This window comes from Lolium perenne, unplaced genomic scaffold (genome assembly GCF_019359855.2).
Source record: "Lolium perenne isolate Kyuss_39 unplaced genomic scaffold, Kyuss_2.0 unplaced103, whole genome shotgun sequence".
In the NCBI taxonomy this organism is placed as follows: domain Eukaryota; kingdom Viridiplantae; phylum Streptophyta; class Magnoliopsida; order Poales; family Poaceae; genus Lolium; species Lolium perenne.
The window spans coordinates 623,015-647,451 of NW_027249061.1; positions in this window are offsets into that span (position 1 = coordinate 623,015).

A 24,437-nucleotide genomic window follows, 5' to 3' on the forward strand; every position below is an offset into this window, starting at 1 on the left:
TCTGTCGAGATATGGAAAAAAGAGAGAAGAAAGATCAAAAAATCGCGGCAAGTAACAGGAGTGACAAATTAATGAAAAACGACAAGTATGAAAGTCGTTACCTTCGGCTCTATTAGCATATTCACGGTACCCAATAAATTGGGAACCGATGCGGAGAAGATCCTTGATCATAGGCTGTTCAACGTGAACACAGTAAGAGAAACATCGGCATAAAAAAAAAAAAAAAAGATGTGAAGAAACAAAATAAAGAAAATATAGATGTCGACAAACTTACATCATCTAGGAGCGGGGGCGACGAACTGCCCAACTGAGGGGCAGGATCAACAATATTTTCAACCCGTGCCCTTTTTGGTGAAGGGGCACGGGGGCTCGAAGGAGTAGATGCATCAACATTTTGTTGAGGAGGCGACGATTCCTCCCCTTCAACTGGTTTTTCTGAAATAACTAAAGTATGTGACGTGCTCGTTCGAGCAGCCACATCTAAAGTTGGTGTTTCTTCATCATCACTGTGACAAAATAGTGGCAGCATAAAAGCAAGGCAAAATAAAATTCTTCAAATAAAAAAGGAAAAGAGCAAGGAACCTACGAGCTGATGATACTCTCGATGTATGGATCATAAGCTGCTTTTCGAGGTGCAGGAGCAGTTTCTTCGGGTTTCGAGGTCCCGGAATCTTCGGCATTGCTCCTTTTCCTTTTGCTCTTCGAAGAAACAGCAGGAGGAGGAGATTGCGCTGATGTTGTATCTTCAGAGGCGGCATCCTTCTCAGTAGATCCCGCAGATTTTCGAGAATCTGCGGGTTCATTCACAAAAGAGGGGGTCTCCTGGTTGACATCATCGACAACGGCTCTTTCTTCGACCTCTCCATCCTCAGGAAGAGGAGGAAGGGAAGCCATAGTAGGATGATTCTACAAGGAAATAGTGACAAAAGAGAATAAGTGAGATACCACTGCAATAAGATACGAGGAACAGTTCAGAACAAGATAGAACTTCGAGAAGAGAAAATACCTCGGGAAGAGGATTGGAAGCACTGTATGGTTCCACTCGACAGGAGGAGGGAATAGGATCCTTCTTGCCTAGTCGAGAAATTCTTCGAACCAATTTTTCCAAGTCCTTTACAGAAAGATCACTGGAGATTCTGTTGGCGTCATTTTCACCAGAATACGTCCAAAGGGGATTTTTGCGAGCCTGAAGAGGCTGCACTCTAATCCTAAGGAAGTAGGCAGTAATTTGAACACCAGATAGCTCTTTGCCTCGAGTGTTTTGAAGATGACGGATACGAGCCATGAGCGCCTCTGTCGCCTTTTTCTCTTCTTCAGAAGCTTCGGCATCCCAGGAACGGCGACGCTGAATCCTGGTACTTCCGTCAAAAGGAACTATGTTGTGCTCCACAGAATTGGCGCTTTCTTCGTGGATGTAGAGCCACTTTTTGCGCCATCCTTGGACAGAATCAGGAAACTTGACGTCGAAATAATCGACATCAGTCCGAACACAGATAACAACGCCACCTATGTTATAAGTGACGTTGTGGGAGCCATTACGGCGGAGGCAGAAAATGCGCTTCCACAGAGCCCAATTGGGAGGGATTCCGAGGAAGCATTCGCAAAGTGTGATAAAAATAGAAATGTGAAGGATGGAATTGGGAGTCAACTGGTGCAGTTGAATCCCATAAACGAAAAGAAGGCCGCGGAGGAAATCGTGGATTGGGGTTGAAAGGCCGCGGATCAGGTGATCAACAAAACTAACCCGATACTCCATTGGAGGCTTGGGGTAGCTTTCTTCGCTAGGAAAGCGGATGGCGTCCTCCTTCGTCATGAGGCCGAGCCTCTTCAGCGTGTTGATGTCTTGATTGGAGATTTTGGATCTCTCCCACTCAAGATCCTCGGCGGCCATCTTGGATTCCGGCGTGCTGTGGCGAGTCAGACGCGTGCGCGGTGGCATCAACGGCAGTGGGCAGAGTAATGTATGTGCGAACGGAAGATTGGAGAGAGTTGGGCGCAGGGGAAGTTTTGCGAAGAGGAACAGGTAAGCGGCGCAAGCAAGGGGATGAACGGAGGTTGAAGAAGGGTTTATATAAGAATCGGGTGAAGCAGTGTGCCGTTGGATGAAGAAATCGTGTGGTGAGAATGGATCTTCTAGACACAAGGGCAAAACAGTATTTTTATTGAGATAGGCGTTACCGTACGTGCACCAGGAAAGCGGAGGACGTGTGTCCCCCACTTGCACGACGTGTCAACATGGTCGAAGCAATGGACCCACAGGGCAGAGAACTCACGACTATTCGAGAAGGATGAAGTAAATTTGATTAAGGGAAGTATGTCGACAAGAAAAATAAAAGAAAAGTGGCGACAGAAAGAATTATTCAATACTTCGGGAGCCTTTGATCAAATACAAGTTTTTGCCCAAATGCTCGGGGGCTACTTACGAAAGAAGTACATATTCGACTATGAAAAATATTGACATTGCGGGAGCCTACAACCAAGCACAAGTCCTTGGCTGTAGCCTCGGGCTACTCCCATCGGAGCGCTGTTCGCGCACCCGAGAGATAAAAAAAAGAGAGAAGAAGAAAGAGATCATATTGGGAAGTAATGAAAATATAGCGACAAGGTGGACTAAAATGTTGAGCCTACAACCAAGCACAAGTTCTTGGTTGTAGCCTCGGGGGCTACTCCCATCGGGAACGCTGTTCGCGTGCCCAATGAAATTAACAAAAATAGAAAAACAAGAGAGTATATTTCGAGTTATAATTAACTCTACATATACTCCCATCGGGAGAACAATATAAGTCATATATGACTCGATAAAATGTGCCATTCCAACAGCCGGAAAAGCACTCGACAATATATTCTCAGAACGCCGAAGTTGCGATCAATTTCTGAATGCCGCAAATTTGCGAAGGTAAGACCCCAGATCCGTTCTGCTGGGCGTGGCATCGCCAAAGACTGCGCTCTGCTATTTTTATCCGTATCAACAGATACGAAGAAAAATCCTAACGGACGCGTTAGGTACCCGATAAATTCGACTGGGACTCGACAGAATGGTAAGACCTTAAGCGGCACCTGTCGAAGTTTACACCAGTATCCCGAGATCATGTCCAGGGACGTGATTTTGAAGTAGGTTTTTGCGGATTGCCACTAGAGCAGTTAACTAGTACCTGATCCGTCAGATGAACTAGCCCCAACTACCATTATCCCTGTACAATATAGAATTTTATGTGAAGAAGTATAAAAAGTTAAAGCTTCCGAATAAAAATAAACAGTGGAGATTTTCCCTGACTCTACGATTCAAGCAAAATCTCGGGGGCTACTGACATAGGCATGCCAAATGGGCCTGCCGAAGATAGTACCCGGGGTTTACTGGAGGCCCAATACCCGAAGAATAAGAAGATTCGGGAGCCCAAGATTTACTAAGGAAAGATAGAGTTGTAATAGGGAGTGTTGTTTGTAATCTGGCGGGATGAGTTAGAAACCGTCCCGGACTCTGTAAATTTGTATAGCACGAATCCCTCGGCTCCACCTCCTATATAAAGGGGGAGTCGAGGGACGAAGAATCAATCGAATCATTGTCTGCAAACCCTAGTTTTCATAGTCGTCGAGTACTTTTCGGCTGAAACCTTCGAGATCTACTTGCCCTCTACTTCTAACTAAACCCTAGCCTACAATCCATAGGCATTGACAAGTCAATACCTTGTCACACATGGTCCTCGAGGTTTTTGCTATAAATAAGAATATCATCGAAGTAGACAACCACGCTCTTGCCAATGAGAGGACGCAAGATGTGATTCATGAGGCGCATGAAAGTAGAAGGAGCATTGGAAAGACCGAAAGGCATAACGAGCCATTCATAGAGACCGAGTTTGGTCTTGAATGCCGTTTTCCATTCATCACCAATAGCCATGCGGATTTGATGGTAACCACTACGCAAATCGACTTTAGAGAAAATCGTGGCACCACTAAGTTCATCAAGCATGTCATCTAAACGCGGAATGGGATGGCGGTAACGGACGGTAATGGCATTGATGGGGCGACAATCCATACACATCCGTTGCGTCTCATCCGGTTTAGGCACAAGAATCACGGGAACCGCACAAGGGCTAAGGCTTTCTCGGACGTACCCTTTGGCGAGGAGATCTTGAATTTGGCGGTTGATCTCCTTGGTCTCTTCGGGGTTGGTGCGGTAGGCGGCACGGTTTGGAAGCGGAGCGCCGGGTATGAGGTCGATGCGGTGTTCTATGCCTCGGAGTGGTGGTAGTCCATGAGGGAGCTCGTCGGGGAAGACATCTTGAAATTCCTGCAAAAGAGACAACAAAGACGGAGGAATGTTGGTTAAGTCGTTAGTCGCCGACGAGGGTCCCTTGCATATGAGCACATAGTGCAATATGGTGGATGGGTTCTCTTGGAGCTCTCTCCACTCACTCTTGGTGGCTAGAAGGACACTCTTGGACTCACTCATGTATGGCTTGTGGTGCTCACTCTCTTTGTGGTGGGTCGCTCCCTCTCCTCTCATCTCACTATGGTGGGTGCGGAGTTGTGCCCTCGCTAAAGCCTTCGCATTATCCGCGATGATTTGGCTAGGAGTCATCGGGCGCAACTCGAACTTCTTGTCCTTGACCTTGAAGGTGTATGTGTTGGAGAGTCCATCATGTATAGCCTTCTTGTCATATTGCCAAGGGCGGCCAAGCAACATGTGGCACACCGTCATGGGTACCACGTCACACTCGATGGTGTCTTCATAAGGGCCTATCTTGAAGTTGACGGTGACGGTATGTTGTATCTTGACGTTGCCCTTGTCACTCAACCATTGGATATGGTAGGGGTGAGGATGCTTGCGGAGAGTGAGGTTGAGCTTGTCACACAACTCGGTGCTTGCAAGGTTATGGCAACTTCCACCATCTATGATGACCTTGATCGACTTGCCACCAATTCCGGCACGGGTTTGGAAGATGTTACACCGTTGCTCTTCCATAGCATGAGGTTGTGTGGTTAGCACCCTTGTGACCACAAGTGAGGGACTTGGGTCATGCTCACATAAGAGAGGATCTTCTCCACATTCTTGCTCATAAGCTTCTTCACTTTCCACGGCGGCTTGCACAAGGGCTTCATATTCATCCTCATCAAGAGTCTCGATGTCACCATTCTCCATAGTGATCATAACCTTGGTGTTCTTGCACTCAAACGATTTGTGACCTTGGGTGCCACACTTGAAGCAAGTGACACTAGAGGGTCCCGTGGATGCCTTAGAGGAGGCGGTGGAGGAGACCGTTTGCTTCATTCGACTTTGGATAGTCGGCTTCTTGGAAGGTGTAGAGGATGCGTCGGCCTTGGCACTTGTAGCATAAGGAGTTGATGTAGTAGGAGGAGTCGATGTAGCGAGCTTGGAGGAGAAATAGGACTTGGCCTTGGAGTACTTGATGTCCTCAATCACTTGGCGCTCGGCCTTCGATGCTTGGTGGACTAACTCAACCATGTTGGAGTAGGGTTGGAACTCGACAATCCTCTTGATAGGATAAGTAAGGCCATTGAAGAAACGAGCAATTGTTTGTTCCTCGGACTCTTGGATGTTGGCTCGCATCATAGTGAGCTCCATCTCCTTGTAGAACTCCTCAACGGTCTTGGTGCCTTGCTTCAACTTTTGGAGCTTGTTGAAGAGGTCGGTCATGTAGTGTGCGGGGACAAAGCGAGCATGCATCTCCTTCTTCATATCTTCCCAAGTGTCAATAGGAGGTTCACCCTTCTCTTCTCGAAGAGTGAGGACTTGCTCCCACCAAGTGTTGGCGTAGTCTTCAAACTCGAGTGATGCCATAGCCACTTTCTTGGCACCGGAGTAGTTGTGGATGCGGAAGATCTTGTCCACCTTGAGTGCCCATGAGAGGTATGCCTCGGCATCTTCTTCTCCCTTGAACTTTGGCATGGTGAACTTGAGTCTTCCAAACATGTTCTCTTCATCCTCCAAGGTTCTTCTACGAGGAGGGGCGCCTTCATCTCTTGCGGCTAGAGGTGGAATAGGAGGTCTTCGACGGCCAACCATAGCATTGGGTTGGCGTTGGAGTTGAACACTTGCTTCACTTGGTTCACGGTGAGGATGTGGTTGAAGATCTTGTCGCGGTCGAGGACGATGCTCAATGTTGGGTCTCTCATCTTGATCATGGTGAGGCTCTCCTCGACCACGTTGGTCATGGTGAGGGTGGCGACGAAGATCTCGCCGAGGTGGATCTTGAGGATCTTGGTCTTGGGGATGGCCATCACGCCCATGGTGAGCATGGCGATCCGCTTGGTGACGATCTTGTTGAAGGCCTTGAGCTTGTGGAGGACGCTCATGTGGACGAGCATGTTGATGTATTTCTCCACGCCTAGAGTTGGAGCGGGAGTCTTCATGACGAGCATGTGAGCGATCATGTCGATGATGGTCTTCATGCCTTGAAGAAGAGCTTGGGGACGAAAGGCCACCATGAGAGTAATGGTCTTCATGCCTTGAGGAAGAGCTTGATGAAGAGGAAGTAGAACGGTGTCGACGATGGCGACCCAAGTTGGTGATGGCGCGCTCGAGGCTATCCATGCGCCGCTCCATGTTGGCATCATTGGCCGCCATTTGGCAATTCAAATTGTCCGTAGCTTCACGAAGAAGGGCCAAGTCTTGGTTCACGGTGGAGAAGTTGTGAGCCACCTCATCGTATTGCTCATCGATGCGCGTCTCGAAGAGGGAGAGTTGCTCCTTGAACTCTTGTCGTTGCGTCCATAGGTTGTGTTGAGTAGCCAACCTCTCGGTGTTGCGGAGGATCTCTTCATCCCTATTGGTATCTCCGTTCCTATCCATGATGGAAAGACAAGAACTATGTTGTGTATGTTAGTGGAAGGAGACTACCTCGCACTCTTACCAAGGTAAGATAGTATTGAGGCAATCAACCAAGCCGAAAGTAAGATCAAGTGTATCGGGGACACACGCAAAACCACACGCAAAAGCTAGCAAATATGGTGTTAGGCGAGTGTTGTGGAAAGCCAAAAGACAAATCCAAGATCGAGTATGTTGTTAAAAGTGGGTGAGGTCCAAAAATTAAATGTCCAAATGGTGATCACGAAAACACGGAAAAGTTGTGGAACACACACACGAGATAAGCGGGGTTAGTGCAACCAAAAGTGAGCGGAAAAGTGTATGTATAAGTGCTCGGTGTCACACTAACACAAGGAGAGCCAAAGCTTCGGTTGCAAAGGAAGAGACAACAAGATTCACACGCGGCCTCTCTTCTCGTATCTCTCTTTGCTTAAAAGCTTTTTCTCTTTTGTATATGGTGGCACTTGCACTCGGTTGTATTTTTGGTGGCACGTGGACACTTTTGTATGTATGGGCGTATGGATGTATGGTGCTACTCGCACTCTTTTTGTGTTTTTGGGGCTTTTTCACACACTATGTTAGTTGGAGCCTCGCTTTTGCTATCTTGCCACACGAGTGTTTGCTTGGATGCTTTACTCAACACGACACACACACCTCACAATGCGGGGCCACGTGCAATGTCTCGCAACACTAAACAAGCAATGCTCGGGAGGGTTGGATCGCAAAAGGAACGAGGAGTTGCAAGTTATACCTCAATGTGTCGTAGGCGGTGATGATCACACAACTTGCAATATGGTGGAAGGATCAAGAGTACGTTGGCAAGTCGGGGTGCCGAGAGTGTCGTCGCTTGCGTCGTAGCTGCGGGTTAGATTTACACACAAGGCACTCAAACCAGAACAAGCAAACACAAAGGTGAAGAAGTGGTCGAAATGTGGCTGGCCGAGCTTGGCTGGTTCCTGGCGGCAGTGCCGGCCTGAATCGGGCGGCAGTGCCGGCCTGGATGCGGCGGCAGTGCCGTCCTGGGCGGCAGTGCCGGCCTGATGGGGGCGGCAGTGCCGGTCCCTGACGAACAGCTCGAGCTGTTCTTCGCGAAAAGCGGCCCAAATTCGACCAAAACGTCAGAAATCGATGGAATTGAGGTCTAGAAAGTGGGGAAAACGTAGATCAACCAGAGGGGCACGAAATCCATGGATCAAAACCACTCAAAACGCAACCAATTCACAGATCGGTCAAAAGGCAATTTGGGGCTTTTTTTTTTTTTTTTTTTGGAAATTTTCTAGAAACGAAATCGGGTGGGTGGAGGGTCAGATCTGCGGTAACCAAGAGCTGCTGATACCATATGATGAGGTCTAAGACCCCGTGTGTGGCCCGATCTCGCAGCTTGACCCCGAAATCCAAGGGAAGAGGTGGGAGAGCGCGAAGAACACGAAGAACACGACGAACACGAGGAACTCCGAGACTCACGCACGCACACCAACCCGATACACCCGATGCTTACCTCCGTGGCTCGATGGACCACGCCAATAGAATCTCCGAGGAAGAGACACGTGGCAGAATTCCCGGAGAGAGATTGGGGTTGGAGAGGAAGAGCTTGGTGAGGGAGAGAGAGTAACTTGTACTAGAATCTCACTCAACAAGATCAAAGTCAACAACCAAGGTGCCTTGATTACAGAGGGATGATACCCAAGGGAGACTAAGCTCAAAGGTAGGTTTGAGTTCAAAACAAGTCTAACCCTAATCTGGGGGAAGGGGTGAGGTACTTATAGGTCCAGATTCGTACAGGGGTAAAACCGGCACTACATAAATTATCCTGGTCCATAGATGCGAAATCAACGGTTGAGATGAAGTCAACAGGGGCTTGGCCGGCAGTGCCGGTGATGATTGGCCGGCAGTGCCGGTGGGGCCGGCAGTGCCGCTGGTTCGAGGCCGGCAGGTGCCGCTGGTCGCGTCTTCACTGGAAGGGCCGGCAGCGTTTGGAAACCGTGGCCGGCAAGGCCGGGTGAGCAGGCCGGCAGTGCCGGGGGCTTGAGGTCGGCAGTGCCGGGGTGAGCAGGCCGGCAGTGCCGGTGCCTGGAGGCCGGCAGTGCCGGCCCTGAGGGGCGTCCTTCGGCGGCCACTCTTCTCCTCCTCCTTCCTTGTCCATCTTCGGGTCTGCTGCGACGTCCTTCTCTCGAGGTTCATATCTGATAACACAAAGCATATCGGCCTGAGGTAGCAGTCCATCCAATGGGGTATCAAGATCAAGGGTAGTGAGGAGTGAGTTCACCTTATCATGTAGCGCTTTGACTCGGGCTCGCGTCATCGGTCCACTTGGGGGACTTGTTGGTCTTGGTGTGGAGGTGTCCGAAGGCCACCCCACATCAGGTCCACTTGGGGGACTTGTTGGTCTTGGTGTAGCGACGTCGGTGACCGGGGCTACATCAACATATCTTGACACATCTTATTGGCACAATGATTGTTGTATGTCTTGATGCTTTCATCATACACTTCGAGAATCTCAAGGACCATGTCATACATGTGAGAGACACCTTATGCATCTTGTGCCACATGTCACACAAAAAGTTGCTCTTCTTTGGATTTTTCATTTCATCTTTGGCAATTGCAATGGATTCTTTCACACTTGAGGACACTCATACTCGGCTCAAGCCAACCATACTCTCCCAAGTTCGAAGTCTCCATCGCTTTGCCATTGCACATAACAATTTTGCCCCAAATTTTGCCGCCGACACTTGCCTTTTGTTTGTTCCACTTGTTTGGGACAATGCTACACCACACATTTTTGACACCTTACAACTCTTACTTGCACAAACTTTTGATCTTCCACATTTTGGATACACCCACACTCTTTTGGTTCCCATTTTTGCCAAATGCCTCTTGGAGCTTTCCCTTCGCAAGTGGTTTTTCTCCAAGTCCTTCTTCGACCGCGACTACCCAACTCTACATGGGACAACCGTCATGGACTACCTCTTCGATGAGGAGGAACAAGAGTCGAGGACGACTCTTCCCCAAGGGGGGGGGGAGATGATGTAGCCCCGGTCACCGACGTCGCTACACCAAGACCATCAAGTGCAGCCCCGCCTATCGTCGACGCTACACCATGGCCAAAGAGTCCCCCAAGTGGACCTTCAACCCTAACCCACGCTACACGCGACAAGGTGAACTCCTTCCTCTCGATACTCGACCTCGTAGATACCTTGAATGGAATGCTACCTCATGTCGGCATGTTATATGTCATTAGGTACAAGAGTCATCGAGGACCGGAGAGGAGGAACACCCATGGTGCAAGGAAGCAAGGGAAGGGAAGAGGAGCCATTCATCATGGTGCAAGGAAGAAGGAAGAAGAAGAAGAATGAAGGAAGAAGGAAGGAAGAGGAAGAAGAAGCGGGAGGAGGGAGGCCGGCCGGTTCCAGGCCCGGTCAACCGGCCCTATGACCGGCCCACCCGGTCCCAGTCCCGGTTGACCGGCCTCCTGACCGGCCCGGCCGGATTTCGACCAGAACATCGACCGGTGCCATCCGGAAGCAATCCCGGGGCTCCCGAAGCCTCGCCCGGTCACCGCCCGGTCCAGGATCCGGTTGTGGACCGGATGGGCCGGTCACAGGCCCGGTCCGACCGGCCCTGTGACCGGATTCGTCGGGTTTGACCCACCAACTTGTACCTTTTCGACCCATGCTGCCTTGTATGCCTATATAAGCCCCCAGGTCGCCCCCTTACCTCTTTAGACAAGATGATAGCTTAAACATGACTTTGAGCTTTGTCTCCCTAGGGTTTCATCCCTCTGTAATCAAGGCAACCCTTGTTGTTGATCTAGATCTGTGAGTGAGATTCTAGTGCGAGCACTCTCTCTCTCTCTCCGATCTCCTTCTCCAACACCGGTCTCTCTCCTCGGAATTCTACCGCGGTCTCTTCCGTAGGAGATTCTATCGGCGTGGTCCATCGAGCCACGGGGGTAAGTCTCGGTTGTATCGGGTTGGTGTGCGTGCGTGAGTCTCGGAGTTCCTCGTGTTCGTCGTGTTCTTCGTGTTCCTCGCATTTTCCCATCTCCCCTCTTGGTTTCGAAGTCAATCCGCGAGATCGGGCCACACACGGGGTCTTAGACCTCATCACAAGGCACCTTGGTTTTTGACTTTGATCTTGTTGAGTGAGATTCTAGTACAAGTTACTCTCTCTCCCTCACCAAGCTCTTCCTCTCCAACCCCAATCTCTCTCCGGGAATTCTGCCACGGCCTCTTCCTCGGAGATTCTATTGGCGTGGTCCATCGAGCCACGGAGGTAAGCATCGGGTGTATCGGGTTGGTGTGCATGCGTGAGTCTCGGAGTTCCTCGTGTTCGTCGTGTTCTTCGTGTTCCTCGCGTTCTTCCCTCCTCCCCCTTGGTTTCGAAGTCAATCCGCGAGATCGGGCCAACACGGGGTCTTAGACCTCATCATATGGTATCAGCAGCTCTTGGTTACCGCGGATTTGACCTCCCACCCACCCGATTTCGTTCCTGGAAAATTTTCCAAAAAATCCCCAAAAATAGCCCCAAATTGCCTCTTGACCGATCTGTGATTTGGTTGCGTTTTGAGTGGTTTTGGTCCGTGGATCTGGTGTTGTTGTGCTTGATCTACTATTTCCCCAACTTTGAGCCTCCGATTCCATCGTTTCCCTTCGTTTTGGTCGATTTGGATTTGGTTTGGGGAAGAACAGGAGAGAGAAAACTCTAGCTCACGAAATCCGGTCGCGCAACCCGGTCAACCGGACCCACGACCGGCCGCGCCAGCCCAGAACCCGGTCGGCCGGGCGGCAACCGGACTGGCCGGTCCAGGAGCCGGTCCAACCGGGCCCCAGACCGGGCGCAGCAACGCGCCCCCCTTCGACCTCGTTTTCCGGCGATCTCCACCACCACCACCACCACCACCACCACCATCGCAGGTATAACTTGCAGCTTTCACCTTGTAACCCCTCTTCCTTTTGCGATCTATCCCATCGAGCATTACTTGTCTAGTGTTGCGAGACATTGCACGTGGCCCCGCATTGTGAGGTGTGTGTGTCGCGTTGAGTAAGGCATCCAAGCAAACACTCGTGTGGCAAGATAGCAAAAGCGAGGCTAACGCTAACATAGTGCGTGAAAAAAGCCCCAAAAACACAAAAAGAGTGCGAGTAGCACCATACATCCATACATCCATACATCCATACGCCCATACATACAAAAGTGTCCACGTGCCACCAAAGATACAAACGAGTGCAAGTGCCACCATATACAAAAGAGAAAAAGCTTTTAAGCAAAGAGAGATACGAGAAGAGAGGCCGCGTGTGAATCTTGTTGTCTCTTCCTTTGCAACCGAAGCTTTGGCTCTCCTTGTGTTAGTGTGACAACGAGCACTTATACATACACTTTTCCGCTCACTTTTGGTTGCACTAACCCCGCTTATCTCGTGTGTGTGTTCCACAACTTTTTCCGTGTTTATAGTGATCTTCACATTGACATTTGGATTTTTGGACCTCACCCACTTTTAACAACATACTCGATCTTGGATTTGTCTTTTGGCTTTCCACAACACTCGCCTAACACCATATTTGCTAGCTTTTGCGTGTGGTTTTGCGTGTGTTCCCGATACACTTGATCTTGCTTTCGGCTTGGTGGATTGCCTCAATACTATCTTACCTTGGTAAGAGTGCGAGGTAGTCTCCTTCCACTAACATACACAACATAGTTCTTGTCTTTCCATCATGGATAGGAACGGAGATACCAATAGGGATGAAGAGATCCTCCGCAACACCGAGAGGTTGGCTACTCAACACAACCTATGGACGCAACGACAAGAGTTCAAGGAGCAACTCACCCTCTTCGAGACGCGCATCGATGAGCAATACGATGAGGTGGCTCACAACTTCTCCACCGTGAACCAAGACTTGGCTCTTCTTCGTGAAGCTACGGACAACTTGAATGGCCAAATGGCGGCCAATGATGCCAACATGGAGCGGCGCATGGATAGCCTCGAGCGCGCCATCACCAACTTGGGTCGCCATCGCCGACACCGCTCTACTTCCTCTTCATCAAGCTCGCCACAAGACTATTACTCTCATGGTGGCCTTTCGTCCTCAAGCTCCTCTTCAAGACATGAAGACCATCATCGTCCTCATCGCCCACAAGCTCGTCATGAAGACTCCCGCTCCAACTCTAGGCGTGGAGAAATACATCGCCATGCTCGCCCACATGAGCGTCCTCCACAAGACCAAGTCCTACAACAAGATCGTCACCAAGCGGATCGCCATGCCCACCATGGGCGTGATGGCCATCCCCAAGACCAAGGTCCTCAAGATCAACCTCGGCGAGATTTCCGTCGCCACCCTCGCCATGACCAACGTGGACGAGGAGAACCGCACCATGATCAAGATGAGAGACCCAACATTGAGCATCGCCCTCAACCGCGACAAAATCTTCAACCACATCCTCACCGTGAACCAAGTGAAGCAAGCGTTCATCTTCAACGCCAACCCAACGCTATGGTTGGTCGTAGAAGACCTCCTATTCCTCCTCAAGCCGCAAGAGATGACGTCGCCCCTCCTCGTAGAAGAACCTTGGAGGATGAAGAGAACATGTTTGGAAGACTCAAGTTCACCATGCCAAAGTTCAAGGGAGAAGAAGATGCCGAGGCCTACCTCTCATGGGCACTCAAGGTTGACAAGATATTCCGCATCCACAACTACTCCGGTGCCAAGAAGGTGGCTATGGCGTCTCTTGAGTTTGAAGACTACGCTAACACTTGGTGGGAGCAAGTCCTCACTCTTCGAGAAGAAAAGGATGAACCTCCTATTGACACTTGGGAAGACATGAAGAAAGAGATGCATGCTCGCTTTGTCCCCACGCACTACATGACCGACCTCTTCAACAAGCTCCAAAAGTTGAAGCAAGGCACCAAGACCGTTGAGGAGTTCTACAAGGAGATGGAGCTCACTATGATGCGAGCCAACATCCAAGAGTCCGAGGAACAAACAATTGCTCGTTTCTTCAATGGCCTTACTTACCCCATCAAGAGGATCGTCGAGTTCCAACCCTACTCCAACATGGTTGAGTTGGTCCACCAAGCATCGAAGGCCGAGCGCCAAGTGATTGAGGACATCAAGTACTCCAAGGCCAAGACCTATTTCTCCTCCAAGCTCGCTACATCGACTCCTCCTACTACATCAACTCCTCATGCTACAAGTGCCAAGGCCGACACATCCTCTACACCATCCAAGAAACCGACTATCCAAAGTCGCATGAAGCAAACGGTCTCCTCCACCGCCTCCTCTAAGGCATCCACGGGACCCTCTATTGTCACTTGCTTCAAGTGTGGCACCCAAGGTCACAAATCATTTGAGTGCAAGAACACCAAGGTTATGATCACTATGGAGAATGGTGACATCGAGACGCTTGATGAGGATGAATATGAAGCCCTTGTGCAAGCCGCCGTGGAAAGTGAAGAAGCTTATGAGCAAGAAAGTGGAGAAGATCCTCTCTTATGTGAGCATGACCCAAGTCCCTCACTTGTGGTCACAAGGGTGCTAACCACACAACCTCATGCTATGGAAGAACAACGGTGCAACATCTTCCAAACCCGTGCCGGAATTGGTGGCAAGTCGATCAAGGTCATCATAGATGGTGGAAGTTGCCATAACCTTGCCAGCACCGAGTTGTGTGAGAAGCTCAACCTCACTCTCCGCAAGCATCCTCACCCTTACCATATCCAATGGTTGAGTGACAAGGGTAACGTCAAGATACAACATACCGTCACCGTCACTTTCAAGATTGGACCTTATGAGGACACTATCGAGTGTGACGTGGTACCCATGACGGTGTGCCACATGTTGCTTGGCCGCCCTTGGCAATATGACAAGAAGGCTATACATGATGGACTCTCCAACACATATACCTTCAAGGTCAACGACAAGAAGTTCGAGTTGCGCCCGATGACTCCTAGCCAAATCATCGCGGATAATGCGAAGGCTTTAGCGAGGGCACAACTCCGCACCCACCATAGTGAGATGAGAGGAGAGGGAGCGACCCACCACAAAGAGAGTGAGCGCCACAAGCCATATATGAGTGAGTCCAAGAGTGTCCTTCTAGCCACCAAGAGTGAGTGGAGAGAGCTCCAAGAGAACCCATCCACCATATTGCACTATGTGCTCATATGCAAGGGACCCTCGTCGGCGACTAACGACTTAACCAACATTCCTCCGTCTTTGTTGTCTCTTTTGCAGGAATTTCAAGACGTCTTCCCCGACGAGCTCCCTCATGGACTACCACCACTCCGAGGCATAGAACACCGCATCGACCTCATACCCGGCGCTCCGCTTCCAAACCGTGCCGCCTACCGCACCAACCCCGAAGAAACAAAGGAGATACAACGCCAAATACAAGATCTCCTCGCCAAAGGGTACGTCTGCGAAAGCCTTAGCCCTTGCGTGGTTCCCGTGATTCTTGTGCCTAAACCGGATGAGACGCAACGGATGTGTATGGATTGTCGCCCCATCAATGCCATTACCGTCCGTTACCGCCATCCCATTCCGCGTTTAGATGACATGCTTGATGAACTTAGTGGTGCCACGATTTTCTCTAAAGTCGATTTGCGTAGTGGTTACCATCAAATCCGCATGGCTATTGGTGATGAATGGAAAACGGCATTCAAGACCAAACTCGATCTCTATGAATGGCTCGTTATGCCTTTCGGTCTTTCCAATGCTCCATCTACTTTCATGCGCCTCATGAATCACATCTTGCGTCCTCTCATTGGCAAGAGCGTGGTTGTCTACTTCGATGATATTCTTATTTATAGCAAAAACCTCGAGGACCATGTGCAACATGTGAGAGAGGTCTTGTGCATCTTGCGTCATGAAAAGCTTTATGCTAACCTCCCCAAGTGCACCTTTGCTCAAAACAAATTGGTTTTCCTTGGCTTTGTGGTTTCCGCTAATGGGATTGAAGTTGATTCTTCCAAGGTGGAGGCCATCCACAATTGGCCTACTCCTACAAATGTTGGTCAAGTCCGAAGCTTCCATGGACTTGCCGGGTTTTACCGCCGCTTTGTGAAAGATTTTAGCACCATTGCTTGCCCTTTGAATGAGCTTACCAAGAAGAATGTTCCGTTTGTTTGGGGCAAGGCCCAACAAAATGCTTTTGATGAGTTGAAGAAACGCCTTACCGAAGCTCCCCTTCTTGTTCTTCCAAATTTTGCAAAAACTTTTGAGATTGAGTGTGATGCAAGTGGGATTGGTATTGGTGGTGTTCTTATGCAAGAGGGCAAACCCGTGGCATACTATAGTGAGAAGTTAGATGGCGCACGCCTCAACTATCCTATATATGACAAGGAGCTCTATGCTTTGGTTCGTGTTCTTGAAGTTTGGCAACACTATCTTTGGCCAAAAGAGTTTATCATTCATTCCGACCATGAGTCCTTGAAATATTTGAAAAGCCAACACAACTTGAACAAACGACATGCAAAATGGGTCGAGTTCATTGAGTCCTTCCCATATGTGATCAAATACAAGAAGGGCAAGGACAATGTTGTGGCGGATGCTCTTTCCCGCAAAAACACCCTTTTGCTAACTCGTTTGGATTTTCATGTTTTGGGACTTGAAGAGATCAAAGAACTCTATCCTTCCGATTCTTTCATTACTCCAATTTTTGAGAAGTGCTCCGTTGAGCGAGGAGTGGATGATTTCTATTTGCATGATGGCTACTTGTTCAAAGCTAACAAGATTTGCATTCCCGAGTCTTCGCTTCGAAAATTGCTTTTGCAAGAGTCACATGCAGGTGGTCTTATGGGACACTTTGGTCGAGAGAAGACATATGCCATGCTCTCAACCCACTACTATTGGCCAAGAATGTACCGTGACGTTGATCGCCTTTGTCGCCGGTGCACCACATGCTTACAAGCTAAGTCTACCTCTGATAAGGCAAAGGTGTCCGATCTTTCGATGAGATGGAGATAATTCGATTTGTTGGTGGAGTTCGTGCTTGACGATCCGACTACACGTGCAAAGCTCGTGCGCCAATGCAATCGCTAGGACAATCTCCGGGAGTTACTGATCTTGCGGAAGCACGATCAGCCTGACCAGCAAGGGTCTTAATTCCTACCTGAAATCGAGAACAAGTAAGAACTAAAGATGCAATCAGAATATTGCGAATATAGATGAAAGCTTGATTGATAATGGTGGGATTCTGAATAGTCGGTCTTGTTCTGGGCGTTGGCCTCAAAAGAAGTACACATAGTTGCAACAATTGGCTAACTTTTAATCTAATCAAAATCCAAGTTCTAATGACGGCTACGGAGGGATATATATGGGGGAAGTCAAGGGATTTTCGTCCAACCAGCTAGGGTTGGCCAAAAACACCCCTAAATGGGCCTTCCTCCACTTATATGGCCTCTTAAAATCCCCTAAAATACCTAATCCGAAAATACATGGGCCTGGCCCATTAAATAAGGTGACGCAGCACCATTAATAACTCTTTGGACGAATTTTATGATGGAGTAACTTGTATAATTCATCCAATCATCATTGCTTCACTATGGTGGCTTCAATGTTCTGAAATCCTCGCTTGCAACGCCATCCTGAATCCTTGCAGGTCTGCTGCCATCTCCATGCACCTTCCTAATCCAATGCTTGGCGTCCATGCTAGATCCATTCCTAAATAATATAAATACATTTGATTTAGGCAGCATCATATTCTCATATATATCAGGAAGGATTCCTAGTAACGAATGTACCTGAGATGTGGTTGTAGGAGTATTGGTTGTATCTATCATAGAGATGTCCTCATCATCCTCCCCTACTTGAATTGAAGTCGTCCTCGACGTAGTCTCATCTTTTTCACCAAGATATGCCTTCAAATCGCAGGTAATCATGTCCTCATCAACCTCCAACCCTTATGGCCTTTACACTCCTTTGCCTATTCCACATGCACCATGGACCGATATTAGCATGGATTTTGTTCTAGGATTGCCTCGCACTAAGCATGGTCATGATTCTATATTCGTGGTAGTGGATAGATTCTCTAAGATGGCTCATTTCATACCTTGCCATAAGAGCGACGATGCTTCACACATTGCTTCTTTGTTTTTCAGGGAAATTGTTCGCCTACATGGAGTACCGCAAAGCATTGTGTCGGATCGAGACGTCAAGTTCATGAGTTATCTTTGGAAGTCGCTCATGGCAAAGTTTGGAGTGAAGCTCTTATTCTCATCATCCTCGCACCCGCAAACGGACGGCCAAACGGAAGTGGTCAATCGAAGCCTCTCCACCCTCCTACGCATTCTCGTGAAGAAGAACTTGAAGTCATGGGAAGAATGTCTTCCACACGCGGAATTCGCCTACAACCGCGCCAAGCACTCGACTACATCAAGGAGTCCCTTCATGGTCGTCTACGGGTTTGAGCCGCTCACGGCACTCGACATACTCCCGCTCCCCCTTCATGAGCGGATCAACATGGATTTCGACAAGCGCACCGCCGCCGTGAAGAAACATCATGAAGAAACAAGAGCTACCATTCAAGAACATGTGCGTCGTCAAGCTACCCGCCTCAACGCCAAGAAGAAGGAACGCATATTTCAAGAAGGCGACCTCGTTTGGATCCACCTCTGGAAGGAAAGATTCCCTCATGAACGAAACTCGAAGCTCAAGCCAAGAGGAAATGGCCCCTTCAAGGTCCTCAAACGCATCAACAACAACGCTTACGTCATCGACATCCCCACCTCCAAGTACTTGGTGAGCAACACATTCAACGTTGCGGACTTATCGCCATATCATGAAGATGAGGAGGAACAAGAGTCGAGGACGACTCTTTCCCAAGGGGGGGGAGATGATGCGGGGTGGCCTTCGGTCACTTCCACACCAAGACCAACAAGTCCCCCAAGTGGACCAATGACGCGAGCCCGAGTTAAAGCTCTTCATGATGAGGTGAACTCGCTCCTTACCACCCTTGATCTCGGTACCCCTTTGGATGGATTACTACCTCATGCCGACATGCTATGTGTCATTAGGTACAAGGAGCATCAAGATCACGGAGAGGAGGACACACCATGGTCAAAGGGAGGAGAGGAGCAGCTGGACGTGAAGATGGACATGGAGCTGGACCGGAAGTCGCCCGAAGAGCACAACGAAGAGAAGTTGGCCGGCCGGTCCAGAACCCGGTCTGACCGGCTCCCTGACCGGGTCACCCGGTCCAAACCGGGATTTCCGCTTGTGCCATCCGGGCACTATCCCGGGGCCCCGGAACCCCGTCCGGTTGCCGCCCGGTCCAGGGCCCGGTCTGGACCGGCCTGCCCGGTCCCAGGCCCGGTCTGACCGGCCTCCTGACCGGCCTGCACGACTTAAGTCACCAAAATGGCCCGAACTTGTTCCACTTGTACCTTTTCGGCCCGTGACGCCTTGTAAGACTATATAAGCACCCAAGACGCCCCTTCACCTCTTTAGACTTGTTTTGAACTCAAACCTACCTTTGAGCTTAGTCTCCCTTGGGTATCATCCCTCTGTAATCAAGGCACCTTGGTTGTTGACTTTGATCTTGTTGAGTGAGATTCTAGTACAAGTTACTCTCTCTCCCTCACCAAGCTCTTCCTCTCCAACCCCAATCTCTCTCCGGGAATTCTGCCACGGCCTCTTCCTCGGAGATTCTATTGGCGTGGTCCATCGAGCCACGGAGGTAAGCATCGGGTGTATCGGGTTGGTGTGCGTGGGTGAGTCTCGGAGTTCCTCGTGTTCGTCGTGTTCTTCGTGTTCCTCGCGTTCTTCCCTCCTCCCCCTTGGTTTCGAAGTCAATCCGCGAGATCGGGCCACACACGGGGTCTTAGACCTCATCACTCCTCCTCTTGACCATGGTGTGTCCTCCTCTTCGTGATCTTGATGCTCCTTGTACCTAATGACACATAACACGTCGGCATGAGGTAGCAATCCATCCAAAGGGGTACCAAGATCAAGGGTGGTGAGGAGCGAGTTCACCTCATCATGTAGAGCTTTGACTCGGGCTCGTGTCATCGGTCCACTTGGGGGACTTGTTGGTCTTGTTGTAGCGACGTCGGTGACCGGGGCTACATCACACGGGGTCTTAGACCTCATCAAATTCTCTCATCTCACTCTTGGTAGCTATGAGGACACTCTTCATCTCACTCATATATGGCTTGTGGTGCTCACTTTCATTTTGGTGGTTCACTCTCTCACCACTCATCTCCCTAGTGATGGTAGCTTCCTTAGCCCTCGCTAGAGCCTTTGCATTGTCCGCAATTACTTGGCTAGGAGTCATTGGGCGTAGGATGAACGTCTTGTCACCGACCTTGAAGCTATAGGCATTTGTGTAGCCATCATGGCTTGCTCTTTTGTCATATTGCCAAGGGCGACCAAGTAGCATGTGGCACACCGTCATGGGCACTACATCACAATCAACGGTGTCTTCATAGGCGCCAATCTTGAAGGATACGGAGACGGTATGTTGTATCTTGACGTTTCCATTGTCACTTAGCCATTGCACATGGTAAGGATGGGGGTGTTTCCGGAGTGTGAGGTTGAGCTTGGAGTATAGTTCGGTGCTTGCAAGATTGTGGCAACTCCCTCCATCGATGATAACCTTTATTGACTTGCCATTGATTCCGGCTCTTGTTTGGAAGATGTTTGATGAGGTCTAAGACCCCGTGTGTGGCCCGATCTCGCGGATTGACTTCGAAACCAAGAGGGGAGATGGGAAAACGCGAGGAACACGAAGAACACGACGAACACGAGGAACTCCGAGACTCACGCACGCACACCAACCCGATACACCCGATACTTACCCCCGTGGCTCGATGGACCACGCCAATAGAATCTCCGAGGAAGAGGCACGCGGCAGAATTCCCGGAGAGAGATTGGTGTTGGAGAAAAGAGATTGGTGAGGGAGAGAGAGTAGCTTGTACTAGAATCTCACTCAACAATATCCAAATCAACAACAAGGATGGCCTTGATTACAGAGGGATGATACCCAAGGGAGACTAAGCTCAAAGGTAGGTTTGAGTTCAAAACAAGTCTAAAGAGCTAAAGGGGCGTTTGGGGTGCTTATATAGTCTTACAAGGCGGCACGGGCCGAAAAGGTACGAAGGAAACAAATTCGGGCCGATTGGGCGACTTAAGTTACGCAGGCCGGTCAGGGAGCCGGTCAGACCGGGCCTGGGACCGGGCAGGCCGGTCCAGATCGGGCCTGGGACCGGGCGGCAACCGGACGAGGTTCCGAGGCCCCGGGATGTTGCCCGGATGGCACGAGCGCAAATCCCGGTTTGGACCGGGCGGCCCGGTCAGGAGGCCGGTCAGACCGGGCTGTGGACCGGGTGGCTCGGTCAGGAGGCCGGTCTGACCGGGTTCAGGACCGGCCGTCCATCTTCTCTTCCTTGCGCTCTTCGGGCGACTTCCGGTCCAGCTCCATGTCCATCTTCGCGTCCAGCTGCTCCTCTCCTTCTCTTGACCATGGTGTGTCCTCCTCTTCGTGCCCTTGATGCTCCTTGTACCTAATGACACATAACACGTCGGCATGAGGTAGCAATCCATCCAACGGGGTACCAAGGTCAAGGGTGGTGAGGAGCGAGTTCACCTCATCATGAAGAGCTTTAACTCGGGCTCGCGTCATTGGTGCACTTGGGGGACTTGTTGGTCTTGGTGTGGAGGTGACCGAAGGCCACCCCGCATCATCTCCCCCCCCTTGGGAAAGAGTCGTCCTCGACTCTTGGTCCTCGTCATCTTCATGATATGGCGACAAGTCCGCAACGTTGAAGGTGTTGCTCACCAAGTACTTGGAGGTGGGGATGTCCATGACGTAAGCGTTGTTGTTGATGCGTTTGAGGACCTTGAAGGGCCCATCTCCTCTTGGCTTGAGCTTGGAGTTGCGCTCACGAGGGAACCTTTCCTTCCGGAGGTGGATCCAAACTAGGTCTCCTTCTTGAAATATCCTTTCCTTCTTCTTGGCGTTGAGGCGGGTAGCTTGACGAAGCACATGTTCTTGAATGGTAGCTCTTGTTTCTTCATGAAGTTTCTTCACGTCGGCGGCGCGCTTGGCGAAGTCCATGTTCGTCCGCTCATGAAGGGGAAGTGGTAGTATGTCGAGTGCCGTGAGCGGCTCAAACCCGTAGACGACCATGAAGGGACTCCGTGATGTAGTCGAGTGCTTGGCGCGGTTGTAGGCGAACTCCGCGTGTGGAATGCATTCCTCCCATGACTTCAAGTTCTTCTTCACGAGGATGCGTAGGAGGGTGGAGAGGCTTCGATTGACCACTTCCGTTTGGCCGTCCGTTTGCGGGTGCGAGGATGATGAAAATAAGAGCTTCACTCCAAACTTTGCCATGAGCGTCTTCCAAAGATAACTCATGAACTTGACGTCTCGATCCGACACAATGCTTTGCGGTACTCCATGTAGGTGAACAATTTCCCTGAAAAACAATGAAGCAATGTGTGAAGCATCGTCGCTCTTATGGCAAGGTATGAAATGAGCCATCTTAGAGAACCTATCCACTACCACGAATATAGAATCATGACCATGCTTAGTGCGAGGCAAGCCTAAAACGAAATCCATGCTAATATCGGTCCATGGTGCATATGGAATAGGCAACGGGGTATAAAGACCATAGGGATTGGAGGTAGACTTAGCTTGTAAGCATGTGGTGCACCGGCGGCAAAGGCGTTCGACGTCGCGGTACATTCTTGGCCAATAGTAGTGGGTTGAGAGCATGGCATATGTCTTCTCTCGACCAAAGTGTCCCATAAGACCTCCTCCATGTGACTCTTGCAAAAGCAATTTTCGAAGCGAAGACTCGGGAATGCAAATCTTGTTAGCTTTGAACAAATAGCCATCATGCAAATAGAAATCATCCACTCCTCGCTCAACGGAGCACTTCTCAAAAATTGGAGCAAAGAAAGAATCGGAAGGATAGAGTTCTTTGATCTCTTCAAGTCCCAAAACATGAAAATCCAAACGAGTTAGCAAAAGGGTGTTTTTGTGGGAAAGAGCATCCGCCACAACATTGTCCTTGCCCTTCTTGTATTTGATCACATATGGGAAGGACTCAATGAACTCGACCCATTTTGCATGTCGTTTGTTCAAGTTGTGTTGGCTTTTCAAATATTTCAAGGACTCATGGTCGGAATGAATGATAAACTCTTTTGGCCAAAGATAGTGTTGCCAAACTTCAAGAACACGAACCAAAGCGTAGAGCTCCTTGTCATATATAGGATAGTTGAGGCGTGCGCCATCTAACTTCTCACTATAGTATGCCACGGGTTTGCCCTCTTGCATAAGAACACCACCAATACCAAGCCCACTTGCATCACACTCTATCTCAAAAGTTTTGGCAAAATTTGGAAGAACAAGAAGAGGAGCTTCGGTAAGGCGTTTCTTCAACTCATCAAAAGCATTTTGTTGGGCCTTGCCCCAAACAAACGGAACATTCTTCTTAGTAAGCTCATTCAAAGGGCAAGCAATGGTGCTAAAGTCTTTCACAAAGCGGCGGTAAAACCCGGCAAGTCCATGGAAGCTTCGGACTTGGCCAACATTTGTAGGGGTAGGCCAATTATGGATGGCCTCCACCTTGGAAGAATCAACTTCAATCCCATTAGCGGAAACCACGAAACCAAGGAAAACCAATTTGTTTTGAGCAAATGTGCATTTGGGGAGGTTAGCATAAAGCTTTTCATGTCGCAAGATGCACAAGACATCTCTCACATGTTGCACATGGTCCTCGAGGTTTTTGCTATAAATAAGAATATCATCGAAGTAGACAACCACGCTCTTGCCAATGAGAGGACGCAAGATGTGATTCATGAGGCGCATGAAAGTAGATGGTGCATTGGAAAGACCGAAAGGCATAACGAGCCATTCATAGAGACCAAGTTTGGTCTTGAATGCCGTTTTCCATTCATCACCAATAGCCATGCGGATTTGATGGTAACCACTACGCAAATCGACTTTAGAGAAAATCGTGGCACCACTAAGTTCATCAAGCATGTCATCTAAACGCGGAATGGGATGGCGGTAACGGACGGTAATGGCATTGATGGGGCGACAATCCATACACATCCGTTGCGTCTCATCCGGTTTAGGCACAAGAATCACGGGAACCGCACAAGGGCTAAGGCTTTCACGGACGTACCCTTTGGCGAGGAGATCTTGAATTTGGCGGTTGATCTCCTTGGTCTCTTCGGGGTTGGTACGGTAGGCGGCACGGTTTGGTAGCGGAGCGCCGGGTATGAGGTCGATGCGGTGTTCTATGCCGCGGAGTGGTGGTAGTCCATGAGGGAGCTCGTCGGGGAAGACGTCTTGAAATTCCTGCAAAAGAGTTAACAAAGACGGAGGAATGTTGGTTAAGTCGTTAGTCTCCGACGAGGGTCCCTTGCATATGAGCACATAGTGCAATATGTTGGATGGGTTCTCTTGGAGCTCTCTCCACTCACTCTTGGTGGCTAGAAGGACACTCTTGGACTCACTCATATATGGCTTGTGGCGCTCACTCTCTTTGTGGTGGGTCGCTCCCTCTCCTCTCATCTCACTATGGTGGGTGTGGAGTTGTGCCCTCGCTAAAGCCTTCGCATTGTCCGCGATGATTTGGCTAGGAGTCATCGGGCGCAACTCGAACTTCTTG